Source organism: Monodon monoceros, unplaced genomic scaffold (assembly GCF_005190385.1).
Source record: "Monodon monoceros isolate NGI ecotype Baffin Bay Population unplaced genomic scaffold, NGI_Narwhal_1 Super_Scaffold_6, whole genome shotgun sequence".
NCBI lineage: Eukaryota > Metazoa > Chordata > Mammalia > Artiodactyla > Monodontidae > Monodon > Monodon monoceros.
In genome coordinates, this window is record NW_021703783.1 from 32,302,060 (window position 1) to 32,314,861 (window position 12,802).

General features: G+C 35.7%; 1 non-coding gene across 1 annotated transcript; it reads right to left on the bottom strand.

The window, feature by feature from the left end:
* Positions 1-8,965: 8,965 nt before the first annotated feature.
* On the bottom strand, positions 8,966-9,069 carry LOC114886237. Its single transcript, XR_003791251.1, has one exon. It is a non-coding gene; the product is annotated as a U6 spliceosomal RNA (small nuclear RNA).
* Positions 9,070-12,802: the final 3,733 nt, after the last annotated feature.

The following is a 12,802-nucleotide window of genomic DNA, read 5'->3' on the forward strand; positions in this document are numbered from 1 at the left end:
ATGCTACTCCATCCCTCATCCCCACACAACTGTTGATTCCCGATATGTGACAGATGGCTTTCTCACTGGTACCTCCCCATCCTCAACTTGAACAAATTATTATGGTATTTTCTTTTCTTTTCTTTTTTTTATTATTATTATTTTTTTGCGGTACGTGGGCCTCTCACTGTTGTGGCCTCTCCCGTTGCGGAGCACAGGCTCCGGACGCGCAGGCTCAGCGGCCATGGCTCACGGGCCCAGCCACTCCACGGCATGTGGGATCTTCCTGGACCGGGGCACGAACCCGTGTCCCCTGCATCGGCAGGCGGACTCTCAACCACTGCGCCACCAGGGAAGCCCTTATTATGGTATTTTCTATCAGACAGTTCCCTTTCTTAAAGGATAGGCGATTACTTTCAAAAATGGTATGATTATGTCCTTTGGGTTAGTACATTTTCATACTGATACACATTTTTTGGCTCTTGTATGCTTAACTTCTTAGGGAAATTTCTTAGAGTGAAGCTGTTGCATAAATGGATATTTGCCATTTACATTTTAATGCACATTACCAAACTACCATTCTGAAAATTTGAACCAATTTTTATAATCCTTGTTTTTCAGGTGGGCTTCAAAGCAGTAGCTCTATTGCCCCAGTCACCAAGCTAGTGACTTAGTAGACTGGATATTCAAAATCAGGTTTTTCTCTTTCCATTATATCTATAAACATTAATTGTGGTAACACATGAACGTCAAAGGTCCTCAATAATATATCTAAATACTAAATGGAAAAAGTATACATTGTCATTACTACAAGTTTTGAGTCTTCACTAGAGTATGCTTATTTCTCTTCTTTAATCTTGTAATGCTTACCACCAGCACTCTCATACCACCTATCACAGTGGAACAAAACAATTTCAGACACATGGGTAAAATCTACCACGTATCCTCTGAGCTTGTATTGGTCCTTTCCTAAAATCTCTACATTTTCCTTAACATCTTGCAGATTCCTTTGTAAGCAAATTACTCCAGTTCTCTACACACTGGTTCTGTCAATTCCTATGCAAAATTTTTCTTCCATATTGCTTTTAAAAAATTAATGAAAACGGTATCATTAGTGGAAAGAGCTCAGTCTTTAAGTTATGATTCTTCTACTTCCTAGCTATCTAATATTGTGAAAGTAACTTTAACTCTCTAATCCTAATATTATCCATCTTACAGGATTTTTGTTAAGATTAAATAAGGCAACAATATGTCAAAACAGATCCTAAGGTCCTTGCCATTTAATACATATCAATTTCCTCTCTTACCTTACCTTTTATGTTTACTATTAACTGTGCTTCTGTTCTTTTAATTTAACAATGATTAAGTTCCTTAGACATGGAGTAAAAATACTTTTTCGGGATATGATAAGACAGAATGGTAGAGTAGAAATAGCATATAACTAAAGTCAACTACATCTAGGTTTGCATATTGACCCTTTCACCTCTTAGCTCTGTGATTTTTGATAAATTGTTTAACTCTTTATATGTCTCTTTCTGATGGAGCTAATAAAATCTCCCTCCTAGAGTTGTTGTCAGAATTGAACCTAAAAATGTCCCAGAGAAAGTTATGTGTAGTTGCCTGCTTATTCCCAATATCAGCAGCCTCACCTACCTAATTAAATGAATGATGAAGATTTCCTTCCATTGTGTTTAAAGTGTCAGCTCATACCTAGAAATAACAAATTAGTCTGGCCTATTAAAATACTGTCTTTACAATACTTACTTTAACTCTTCATTTGATTGAATATGTATCTCAGGAACAGAATATCATAATTCCTCAAAGGTTTCACTTCACAGTAAAGACAGGCATACACAATTACAGCAGAGCTGATGAATGAGGAACTGAGCAGGGACACTAACATTTTATTTTGGGGCCCTGGCCTCTGACATATTGGTCAAAATATGGTGTAATCCCTTACCTACCTAAGATATTAAAGTAGTCATGATAACCAGTTTTTGCAAACCGATTAAAAACAGGAAAGAATAGGGTAAAATAAAATATTTGAAAAGAAAATTGGTGGTGTAAAATGTCTTCCCCTTTACTCTATTTGTTGAAGTAAAGCAACTAATTTCCAGTGGTGTCATATCCACTATATGCTCACTTAGGAGTCACACTCTTATGGGGCCAAAAGAACTTTGCTTTTTGCTTTGTTATAAAAGGCATAACCTATTAAGTGAGTAAGGTTAAAAATGATTAATAGAGAGAGAACATACATTCACTGTTGAGCTGTTTTAAGAGACTCTGTGTGTGTGTGTGTGTTTCATCTTTCTCCTGAACCTCCCCTATAAAATACCATTCACTGTGAGAAAGAAACAATAATGTCTTCACCTCGGCCGTTGCCTTTGGGGCTCTGTCTTGAATCCCCAAAGAGCCTGTAAAAAGTGCCCGTTGTCTGGATGGATGGAGAGCAGTGTGCAAGTGTTATTCTCATGGACACTTTAGGGAAAGTGCTCAATCTGTTCTTGTGTCACTGGTGCAAACCCATAAAATTTGAGAGTGGTGGTCCTACACGTTCATGAAAAATAATTGAAGCAAAGCAATTAACTCTGGAATGATGACAATGGTCTGGATCTCAAAATTGATATGCTGTCAGCTTTGAGGTCCTCACAAAGTTGATAGTCATTAATATCAAAGATAGGTTATGACAACTTCCTCCACTGCAATGACAACAAACTAGTTAGGGTCTCAATGAAAACAACAAAGTGACCCTGAAACAAGAGCATTAAAGCAGATGACAGAAAGAACTACTGTATATTTCTAAGCAGCAGTCAAAGAAAAACTCTGCCAGGAAATTTCAGAAATGAATAACTTGTTTTGCTTAATCTCAGATCACCTACTGAAACAATACATGTTTTTTAATTGCTAAATTGTAGAATTAATTCATTCTTGCTCATTTTTATTTCCCTTTTAATGAGGAATCCAAGACTTCCAGAAACCAGAAAAAATGATTAATGACACAATAATTGCCAAATATAACTTAATAATTACTTTTACTTCAAGTGGATTTATGTTTTATCAGATATACTAAGTAAATTATTTGACTTCACAATTTACGTTTCTTGTGTGTGACACAGAGAAGCTAAATCGAAGTATGTAACTCCCTTCCTCTTTGAAGAATTTTTACCATGAAGCAAAATGGAGCTTAATAGAAATGTTACATTGAGAGAGAGCATACAGTCACTGCTCAGTACAGCTGAGCAGAAAATAAAAGTCTATACTAGAAAACTAGAAAATAACCCAAATACATTTTTTTTGTGATTTCATTTTTATGACATAACGTTTGGAAAAAAATCTTTTAAAAAAAGTTGGTATGCTCACCAGGGTCCTAAGGGAACTATCAAAAATTGATTCCAGCCTGTTAAAGCAGTAAAAATAATTTATTTAAACAATTTTGAGAGATACTCATAATCGTATGGAAGGCTAGAGAACTGGGTCCCCAAATCAAAGACAGCTGGGTAGCTAGAACCCCAGGCATATCATGCCACACCATTAGCCAGTGGGGGAACAGAGGTGCACCACTGAGCATTGGATGTCTAGCTTGTCTCACTGGTACAGCTGATGCCACACCCTGGACATCACCCTTGTAACTCTGGACACTCCTGTCGCTTAAACACTAGAAACTGAAGACTACTTCTAACATCAGTAACCCAAAGGAATTTGCCACTATCTCTGCACAGGGGCCTGGGAAAGTGAGTATGTAGCAATTTTAGATTCTGTAGTGGGAGACAACTAACTTCTCTCTCCCCATAAAAAGCCAACAAATATCCACTTCAGTCCATCCTAGCACAATATTAAAATCATCCTCTTTTCATACTTCACGTTTTTAAAATTATGACTTTCTAACAAAAATGCAAACATTGCTCATACAAACCAAGCGCTCTCACCCTCTCAACAAATGGAGCACCTCAATTTCTCATTAGGGCAATGTTCAGAATTTGAAAGTGATGTCTATTCCTCCTCTAGTCCCATCAGGATGCTGATTCAATCATATCAACTAGTTAATAAATATCCCAATATGTACCTTATATACAACAATGAAATACGCATATGTGTTGTATATAAACTTATGTACATACACACATGAATATATACATATATCTGCATGTTTATATATGCATGTAGACATACACATACGTGTGTGTGTGTGTATATATATACACATACACATAAGAAGTGACTACAATTGTCATTTCCACAGTTTGTCATAGGTATTAGCTGAATATTTGACTTCCCTTTTCTACTTTATATTCCAGGTTCCTCTATCCTTGATATACATTTCAGTTGGTTAGGGATCTAAGCCTCTTGTAGTAGTCTTCAACTTTTACTACCAGACATGGCAGTAAAAGGAAGTATCCCCAGAGAATGACCTGTGTTCCATCCACAGTCCTTCCAGCCCCCACTGAGTAGCAACAATCTCATCTCTTCCTGATAGTAAGGATAAATTAAATCTGCTTTTGCCTATTCAGTCAATGGTGTGAAAATTCCCAAATGATAAGTTAGCAGTTTTATTTTCCAGTTCAATAGAGCCATTGGGTTATGTCACTCAGTGAAAAAATAAGGCAAAAGAGCAAAGAATTTTAGGAACAGAAAGCAAAAACAAACATTTTGTGAGTGATTTATTTGGTATGATATGAGAAATTCTCCCCAAGTCTACCTTTTAATTCTCAGACTCTTGTGTTACAGCTACAGAAGAAACAGAACCACTGGTTCAGAACATATATCCTTTCCTGCAGGACAGCATCTCAACCTCACAGGGTCCCCAGATGGTGAGGTAAATGAGTCTTTTACAAAGCACTCAACCATTCTGTAAGGCCAGCTGCTTATGGGAAACGGAGTCTTCATAAGAACAGTGAATTTATGGGCATTAGCTCCAGGTCTTGAATCTTTCATTGTAAAGCGAGGAGAATACATTTGGTACAGGATATGATGATGGCATACAAAGCATTAGTAGGTCCGCTGATAATGGTGCTGGAAGAAGTATGGTAAACAGGAGGAGCAAACTTCATTTAGAATAAATATCTTCTAATGAGAACAAATTGGAATAGGTACTTGCACCCAAGAAGAAAGCATTCCATTACAATCAACCAGCCACCGGGTAACTAACTAGCTAACTTAACATAATGGGAATTCATGGCAGGTTGCTGCTGTTTGCAAAATGAGAAGTCGGTGATGGCAGTAGTTGAGTCAACCTTAGTGAAAGCAAGTCCTTTTACTTTAGTCCATGCAAATCACTTATCCTTAAGAATATGACCCTTTTCATCAAGGTCCTCTGTTTCTACGAGACACAATAATAGATTTCTTTGCATTTGGAGGCAATGTATAATACATAAAGTATAATACTTTACCTTTGAGCTGAAAGGCTATCATTTTTATTGGATCCAGAGCTAGAGGAGGTCTATGTAGTCCAGACTGCAATGCATGAACTTCTGCTACTGTGCCATGAACCCACTGTCAATGACTGAGAAATGGGGCTCAAGGATATCTACAGAATTTGTCAACAAGTGTGAGCTTTTTGGTGGGCATTCACATTGGCCATATTATAAGATGATTCTAGGAGTTTTATCTCCATATCTCTTCCTAAAAGTTCATGAGTCACAGACTTAAGATTTATATGTATCCTTGATTTAGACCATCATATCTCCTTCCACTATAAGAGAAAAAAGAGATACTTCACCTGATTTTTTATACAGGTGAAATATCACTTCTTCATTATTTACTATGATCATAATTTAATGGGGCTCTAATGTATCCACAGACCATTTTCAGCTGGTGCCAGAATACCACAGAAATATATTTGTAAAATAAGCCAAATGAATTATTCCATCTTCACTTCATTCTCATCATAGAGAATGCCCCCATGAAACCATAAGTTGTGTTCAATAAGGGCTGGCAAAGCAGATATAGAAAGGCAAGAAATTTAAGAAATTTAAGCAACTGACTCATGCATATATTTGTTTCTACAGAATCAGTTCAGCTCCAACCTCATTTTTTTTACTTCTACTTGTTGGCGAAGTACAGCTTGGAATGTTTGACTTTATGTCTATGTAGATTACAGAGCATCCAGTTCATGATGGGCACTTTGGATTACATAGTCATATAGTTAGTATTCAATGTATACCAGGTTAAAGTTTTTCGAAAGCAGATACTTGCTAAAGAATTTAAGGCTGTGCTCTGAAATCCTAAGACCCTCCACTATGCCATATTCTTCACATGGTCTTTTAATCTGCTAGAAACACCATGAGAGCCACTGAAATCTCTGTGTCAGGTGAGTGGCAGAACTGCATCCATTGTCGTCTGAACCACTTTTTCTTTCTATGGACCCAGTCAAAACCAGCATTTCAGGCTAAAGGTAAAAATATTATATTTATACCTCAGTGTAATACACCTTGCCTCCAAAATGCAAAGAAACTCATGGATTGCTATGGTGATTAATGGCACAGTAGCAACTTCTTAACTTTAAAGGGGAAATCTTTACATGCTTTAGTCATATAGACTAGAGGTTGGCGAACTACAACCTGCAGGTCAAATCTAGCCTGCCACTTATTATTTTTAACAACCTGTGAGCACAGCTTGAAGGGATAGCACTGTAAGCCATGGGTACCTACAAAACTTTGGATTGCCAGTGAGTCTTTTGTAGACAGCATACAGTTGGATCATGCATTTTTATCTACCCTACCAATCTCTTTCTTTTGATTGGAGAGTTTAATTCATTTACATTTAAAGCAATTACTGTTAGGGAGAAATTTCTTTCTCCTTTCCTTTTGTGTATATTCTATGGCTATTTTTTTGGTGGTTACCATGGAGATTTCATTTAACGTCTTGAAGTTATAACACTCTAAGTTGAATTTATACCAGCTTAACTTCAATAACATACAAAAATTCTGCTTCTTTACAGCTCCATCCCCACCTCTTTTGGTTGTTGATGTCACAAAATTGCATATTTATATATTGTGTGCCCTATCACATAAACTAATAATCCTTTTAAATGTATCAGTCTCTTAAATTATGTAAAACAGGATTCAGATATAGTAACAAAAGTTACAGTAATGATAACTATAACTTCCCATGTATTTACCTTTATTTCTCCATACAGCTCCAAGTCATTGTCCAGTGTCTTTTCATTTTTCTCTGAATGATTCCCTTCAGCATTTCTTGCAGGACAGTCTAGTGGTCACAAACTCCTTCAGCTTTTGTTTATCTGGGAATGTCTTAATTTCTCTCTCAATTTTAAAGGACAGTTTTGCTGGATATAGGATTCTTGATTGACAGGTTTTTTTTCTTTTAGTTCTTTGACTATATTGACCCACTGTCTTCTGGTCTCCAAAGTTTCTGATGAGAAATCTACTGATATTCTTAATAAATATCCCTTGTGTGTGATGATTCATTTTTGTTCTGCTGCTTTTAAGGTTCTGTCTTTGTATTTGGCTTTTAAAATTTTTTATTATGTTTCTCAGTATGGGTCTTTTAGTTCATCTTAAAGTTCATTGAGCTTCTTGGATGTTTATATTCACATCTATCATCAAATTTGTGAAGTTTTCAGCCATTGTTTCTTCAAATATTCTCCTTATCCTTTATTCTCTTCCTTCCTTCTCTTTTTGGGACTCCCATGGTGCATATGTGATGGCATCCCACAGGTCCCTTAGGCTCTGTTGGATTTCCTCACCATTTTTCTTACTGTTCCTCAGCCTTGATAATTTCCATTGTCAAGTTTGCTGATTCTTCTGTCTGCTCAAATCTGCCTTTGAATCCCTCTAGTGAATTTTTCATTTTGGTTATTGTACTTTTCAGCATTTTTTGGTTTCTTTTTAGATTTTCTCTTTATTGATATTTCTATTTTGTTCAAACATCATTTTCTTGACTTCCTCTACATATTCCTTTAGTTCTTTGAACATCTTTAAAATAATTGTTTTAAAGTATTTGTCTAGTATATCAGCCATTAGGTCTTTCAGAGACAGTTTCTGTAGATTATTCTTTTTCCTTTGAGTAGGTCATACTTTCCTGATTTTTGTATGTGCGTTGCCTGCCACGTGGCTTGGGGTGGTGGTTGAGGTGAAGGGTAGCTTCTACTGTAATAAGAGCTAAAATTGACTGAAATTAACTACAACTTACTATCCAAGTTTTTCCCTGGAAGTTGCAAGCCTTCAGCAGCTCTAGAGTTTCAAAATAGTTACATCTGACAGTGCAATTATTTTTCTAAGTAGGGAGATATTCCTGGTGTATCATATTGTCATCTTCAGCTAGTACTAGCTTTGAATCAAGGTTTTAGTCAACAGACTAAGTAAATTAAAACTAATTTTAACTGTTTAAAATTGTGCATGGAATCTCTGATAAGTGTTCCTACATGTAAAATTCACCCTGAACTAATGCTTTTTCCTCATTTGTTTAGCATCCTTTTAATCCATTTTCACAACTATGCCCCAGATATTTACTGATGTAAATTAGAATTCTTTGCAATTCTCCTTAAGCTTGATTTTGTAATTTTCCTCCTTTATTAGTTGCCTCTTTTTTTACAAGAGCCGTACTAAGAAGTCATGATAAAATGATAGTCTACACCCTCAAGGAGTTTACATCTGATGTTATTCCTTGTCATTATTTTGAGCTACCTAAATAAATTCCATACCTAAAGGCTGCAAATTGTCAGCCTAAAGCTGTGGTTTTTAAATGAGAAAGACTTTGTGTCCTAGGAGACATTTGGTAAAGCCTGGAGATACTTTTGGTTGTCACAATTAAGGGTGCTACTATCATCTAGTGAGGAGAAACCAGGGATGTTGCTTAACATCCTAAAATGCACAGGGCAGCTCTTCTCTCCCCAACAATGAAGAATATACATCCACAAAATCAATTATTCTGAAGTTGAGAAATCTTGATTTTAAAATTGCAATTGGCTGTCTTCACTCCCCTTATCAAGAATATTTTACTGACTGTTTTTTTTCTTTCTGATTTCAAAAATATGGAACACTTCACAAATTTGCTTGTCATCCTTGTGCAGGTGCCATGCTAATCTCTGCATCATTCCAGTTTTAGGATATCTGCTGTTGAAGTGAGCACCTGACTGCCTTTTAATTATCATTCAAAGCATATCTGAGAGAGTTTGATCTCTCTGATTCTTAATGACAAAAGTGCAAATGACATTTTCCTAATTTATACTTTAAGTAGTCCCTCAGTAAACTTCCTCTCTTTAGATTCTATTGGATAGAAGTTAGTTTTAAAATAATCTATTTCACCATAACAATGTGCTTTGACTTCAGGAGAGACATATATATCTTAAAATCATAAGGGCAGATCACTAAATAAACTAACAATTAGTCTTATGTTGAAGCAAAATTTCTCTTGAAAAGTTAATAGTATAAACCTAACATTACTTTTGCATTCTTTATTTTCTTAAAACTATATAAAATACTTACCTAGTGTGTTATTTTACTCACTTAAATGAATGAAAAGAATAAAATCCTTGTTACTATTATTTCATCTTCCTATAGGTGTTTATTAACACTTTAAGTTAATTCCCTTTACACTTAGACTAATACTCATCATCATCTCTATCTTCTGTTTCTATGACTTTCTAACTAATAACCTGTTTAATATTTTTGTGGGTATGCACAAATCAGATGCATAGGTTCATCAGACTGTTGGATTTAAGTTATATATGTCAAGCCCTATTTTAAACCAGACTTAAAGTCCGCATATTCTTCACAAGATCTTTTATATCTTATAATAAAAAAGATAATATTATTGCAACTTAAAGAATTTCAAGACTCAGCTCTACCCACCACCAGTCCCTCCCAGCAGGAAACGTGTGCAAGCCTCTTAGATAGGCTTATCCACCAGAGGACAGACAGCAGAAGAAAGAAGAACTACAATCCTGCAGCTTGTGGAACAAAAACTACATTCACAGAAAGAGAGACAAGATAAAAAGGCAGCTGAAGGAACAAGATAAAACCCCAGAAAAACAACTAAATGAAGTGGAGATAGGCAACCTTCCAGAAAAAGAATTCAGAATAATGATAGTGAATATGATCCACGACCTCGTAAAAAGAATGGAGGCAAAGATCAAGAAGATGCAAGAAATGTTTAACAAAGACCTAGAAGAATTAGAGAACAAACAAACAGAGATAAACTATACAATAACTGAAATGAAAACTACACTAGAAGGAATCAACAGCAGAAAAACTGAGGCAGAAGAATGGATAAGTGATCTGGAAGACACAATGGTGTAATTCAGTGCTGCAGAACAAAATAAAGAAAAAAGAATGAAAAGAAATGAAGACAGCCTAATAGACCTCTGGGACAACATTAAATGCAACAACATTTGCATTTTAGGGGTTGCAGAAGGAGAAGAGAGAGAGAGAGGACCCAAGAAAATAATTGAAGAGATTATAGTGGAAAATTTTCTTAACATAGAAAAGGAAATAGCCACCCAAGTCCAGGAAGCATGGAGAGTCCCATACAGGATAAACACAAGGAGAAACACACTGAGACACATAGTAATCAAATTGGCAAAATTAAAAACAAAAAAATTATTGAAAGCAGCAAGGGAAAAACAACAAATAACATGCAAGGGAATTCCCATAAGGTTAACAGCTGATTTCTCAGCAGAAACTCTACAAGCCAGAAGGGAGTGGCATGATATATTTAAAGTGATGAAAGGGAAAAATCTACAACCAAGATTACTCTACCCGCCAAGGATCTCATTCAGATTCGATGGAGAAATAAAAAGCTTTACAGACAAGCAAAAGCTAAGAGAATTCAGCATCACCAAACCAACTCTACAACAAATGCTAAAGGAACTTCTCTAAGTGGGAAACACAAAAGAAGAAAAGGACCTGCAAAAACAAACCTGAAACAATTAAGAAAATGGTCATAGGAACATACGTATCGATAATTACTTAAACGTGAATGGATTAAATGCTCCAACCAAAAGACACAGGCTTGCTGAATGGATACAAAAACAAGACCTATATATATGCTATCTACAAGAGACCGACTTCAGACCCAGGGACACATACAGACTGAAAGTTAGGGGATGGAAAAAGATATTCCATGCAAATGGAAATCAAAAGAAAGCTGGAGTAGCAATTCTCATAGCAGACAAAATAGACTTTAAAATAAAGAATGTTACAAGAGACAAGGAAGGACACTACATAATGATCAAGGGATCAATCCAGGAAGAAGATATAACAATTATAAATATATATGCACCCAACAGAGGAGCACCTCAATACATAAGGAAACTGCTAACAGCTGTAAAAGAGGAAATCGACAGTAACACAGTGCTAGTGGGGGACTTTAACACCTCACTTACACCAATGGAGAGATTATCCAAAATGAAAATAAATAAGGAAACAGAAGCTTTAAATGATACAACAGACCAGATAGATTTAATTGATCCTTACAGTACATTCCATCCAAAAACAGCAGATTACACTTTCTTGCCAAGTGAGCATGGAATGTTCTCCAGGATAGATCACATCTTGGGTCACAAATCAAGCCTCAGTAAATTTAAGAAAATTGAAATCATATTGAGTTTCTGACCACAATGCTATGAGATTAGAAATGAATTACAGGGGAAAAAACGTTAAAAACACAAACACATGGAGGCTAAACACTATGTTACTAAATGACCAAGAGATCACTGAAGAAATCAAAGAGGAAATAAAAAAATACCTGGAGACAAATGACAATGAAAACACGACAATCCAAAACCTATGGGTTGCAGAAAAAGCAGTTCTAAGAGGGAAGTTCATAGCTATACAAGTGTACCTCAAGAAACAAGAAAAATCTCAAAAAATAATCTAACCTTACACATAAAGGAACTAGAGAAAGAAGAACAAACAAAACCCAAAGTTAGCAGAAGGAAAGAAATCATAAAGATCAGAGCAGAAATAAATGATTAGAAACAAAGAAAACAATAGCAAAGATCAATAAAACTAAAAGCTGGTTCTTTGAGAAGTTAAACAAAATTGATAAACCATTAGCCAGACTTATCAAGAAAAAGAGAGAGGGGACTCAAATCAATAAAATTAGAATGAAAGAGGAGAAGTTACAACAGACACCGCAGAAATACAAAGCATCCTAAGAGACTACTATAAGCAACTCTATGCCAATAAAATGGACAACCTGGAAGAAATGGACAAATTCTTAGAAAGATATAACCTTCCAAGACTGAATCAGGAAGAAATAGAAAATATGAACAGACCAATCACAAACAATGAAATTGAAACTGTGATTAGAAGTCTTCCAAGAAACAAAAGTCCAGGACCAGATGGCTTCACAGATGAATTCCATCAAACATTTAGAGAAGAGCTAAACACCCATTCTTCTCAAACTCTTCCAAAAATTTTCAGAGGAAGGAACACTCCCAAACTCATTCTATGAGGCCACCATCACTCTAATTCCAAAATCAGACAAAGATACTACAAAAAAAAGAAAATTACAGGCTGATATTACTGATGAATATAGATGCAAAAATCCTCAATAAAATACTAGCAAACAGAATCCAACAACACATTAAAAGGATCATACACCATGATCAAGTGGGATTTATCCCAGGGATGCAAGAATTTTTCAATATATGAAAATCAACCAGTGTGATACACCATATTAACAAATCGAAGAAGAAAAACCATATGGTCATCTCAATAGATGCAGAAAAAGCTTTTGACAAAATTCATCACCCATTTATGATAAAAACTCTCCAGAAAGTGGGCATAGAGGGAACCTCCCTCAACATAATAAAGGGCATTTATGACAAACCCACAGCAAACATCACTCTTAATGATAA